We start from the raw sequence: 2,788 nt of genomic DNA on the forward strand, positions 1-2,788 counted from the left end.
ACAGAGAGGAAGCTGAGGGATAATATGGTGGAGCAAAAGACTGTGTTGGAGAAAGTGGACATAAAAATGAATTTGCAGAGTGGAATGAGGAAAAGGAAGAAAAAAATGAATTTGAAGGTTCTCTTTCAGACTATATCTCTGCTGTTATAATATACAACTTGCACAGCCATGTGCAGAACTAAGTCCTTTGATCTCATCTATCTGATGGCAGACCCCTGAGATTCAGACTGATTACTGGCTGCAAGGCCCAAATTGAATTCCCTGAAAAAATAAGGAATGCATCACAAATCTGCATGTCATCCTTGCACAGGGGCCATGCTAATCTTCTCTGTATCATTCCTATTTTAGTATATGTGCTGCCGAAGCAAGAACAGTAAACACTTTAGTAAAATACTCTAACAAAAATAATGTTCAATATTTTTAGTATTGACCTCAAAAACTTTCCAAATTCTGCTGATACTTTGTTCCATTTTTTCTTTTTTTTCTTTTTTTTTTTTTAGCACTAGTAATATCTGAAGCTTGGTGAAGGAATACATTATTTTCACAGGTCCATTATTCTTGTTACTACTACAATATTTTGTTTTTGATATTTAAAATATTTGACTATTAAATTATAGCTAGTGTATCATGCATACCTAGTATTTGTTTTACTTATCTTTTAATAGGGAATAAATCTGCATAGTTCAAAATTCAAAAGTTACAATGTGATGGTGAAAGATTATGCTAAAATTGTTTTGCCGTGGTCACAAGAGCCACTGAACACATTGCTATCTTCTGTCACAGCCAGTGCTACATTATATATGGATATTGTAAGAATATTTACATACAGAAATTGGTAAATACTATAAATTATATCTCCTCTTAACCAAAGTAGTTATTAAACATTTGCCAGAACCATGTTAGAGAAAGGTCTTTGTCCATTTTCAACTCAGCTTCCTAATTTGGCTCTTCACTTGCAACAAATGTTATTTGAGATTACTGGGAATCATTTTATTTTATTTATTTAGTTTTTATTTTTTAATTTTTATTTGTTTTAGTATTTGGAACTGAACTCGGGTCCTTGTGCTTGCAAGGAAGGCAGTGGAACCACTGAGCTAAATCCTCAGACCCACTGGGAATTATTTTAAAATATGCTTTGGGTGCATACAAGCAATATGTAAATATGTATATATTCATTTTTCCCCCTTTACCTAGTAGTAGTTATTTCATTCCTTGATTTTTTTGCTTAGATAATTTCATAATTGGGGCAAACAGCCAAACAGCATATTATCTCATTTAGTTTTTACTGACTGAAACATCACACATTGTATGAGCATACCAAGATTTTTATTCAACTCAATTTATGATCTTGCAGGTGGGTTTCCAACTTGAAAAGAAGGCAGTGCTCAATAGTCACTTTTTTCATTTGCTCTTTTGCATGTGACATAGCATATCTGCAGAATAAATTCCTAGCAATGAAACAGTTGCATGTAAAGGCATAGTAGGTATTTTACATATTGGTAAAGAATTTCAAATTATCCTCCATGAATATTGCAATTTTCACTTATAGAAGTAGTGTATGAAATAAACAATTGCAATTAAATCCAAACTATGCGGTCACATGTAGTTGTTTGATGTCAGACGGAAATAATGTTTTATATTAGTCCTCAATAGACAGAATAAAGGCAGGATGCCATTGTTTCATTAAATAAAAAGTTTTCTTCAACTACAAATCTCTTCTGAAACTTTATTCTACTTGTGGTGCTTTGTGCAAAATGGCTCCAGTCAAAACTCAGGAAAAATCATAAGATTTGATGCAAGAGAAACCTTTTTTACATTTACTTCTCCAAATTTGTTTAATAATTTATTGTCACAGTCAGAAAAAAATGTATGAAAGTTTGGTAGTGATTTATCAGAAAGATCAAGAGCATGCATTTAAAATATTCATCTTTAAAGAAAAAGGAGAACAAGTTTTTTAAAAATGACTTTACTATTTCCAACAAAAGAATCAATATCTGGCTTTTGCAGGAGCAATCCCATAATACAAATAAAATCATTCACCCTTGAAGTTTTAAACAACAAACTTCTATGCCTAAGGAGGAAAGAGTATTTTCCAGCAAAGCTTTAAAAAATAATGAGATGTGAAAATTACTCATGGCCCATACTTTTAAGAGTCATTTCATGAAAATGAAATAATAAATGCACCATTCCTAATGCCTAAAATCTTTAAATAATTCTTTAAAAGTTTTACTGAATAGACAAGAAAGCTACATTTTTATCAAGAAAAATTTTGAAATAGAGTGGATATGCTTTTCATATAGTATTATTTTACTCAAAAATGTCAAGCAGAAAAAATTTCAGTGGAGTTGTTAGATGGAATAAGCTTTTCAGAAGTGACAGGCAGGAAATAAAGAAAAAATACACAATTTTTTAAAAGTAAATAGAAATACAAAGAGGTAAATCAACATTTTATAACCAACATCAGCCTGTATGTTGCTGTGATGATTAAATATTTTTTAAAGTTTTTATTTTTACCAATAAATATTTTAATATATAATAATTACATTTGATGTGGGAAATTGGTACATGCACACATTTTAAATCTTTTTGCTCCCTCTTTCCTTCACTGCCCTCTCCCTCCACCCATCTTTTGGTCCCTTTCTTGTTTGCAAAATATCTATCTCCCTGCTTCCTATTACCCATCTTTTATTTTGTTTTTTATTTGTACTCTTGATTTCTTATATAAGAGAAGCCATGTTTCAAAGCGCATCTATTTTCCTACTAATGACTCAAATTTATTCTTCTTTAT

General features: G+C 31.0%; 1 non-coding gene across 1 annotated transcript; it reads right to left on the reverse strand.

The window, feature by feature from the left end:
* Nucleotides 1–265: 265 nt before the first annotated feature.
* LOC117285814 lies at nt 266–372 on the reverse strand. The gene has a single exon (XR_004516912.1). It is a non-coding gene; the product is annotated as a U6 spliceosomal RNA (small nuclear RNA).
* Nucleotides 373–2,788: the final 2,416 nt, after the last annotated feature.

Source organism: Fukomys damarensis, unplaced genomic scaffold (assembly GCF_012274545.1).
Source record: "Fukomys damarensis isolate Sample0158 unplaced genomic scaffold, DMR_v1.0_HiC HiC_scaffold_12, whole genome shotgun sequence".
Taxonomy (NCBI): domain Eukaryota; kingdom Metazoa; phylum Chordata; class Mammalia; order Rodentia; family Bathyergidae; genus Fukomys; species Fukomys damarensis.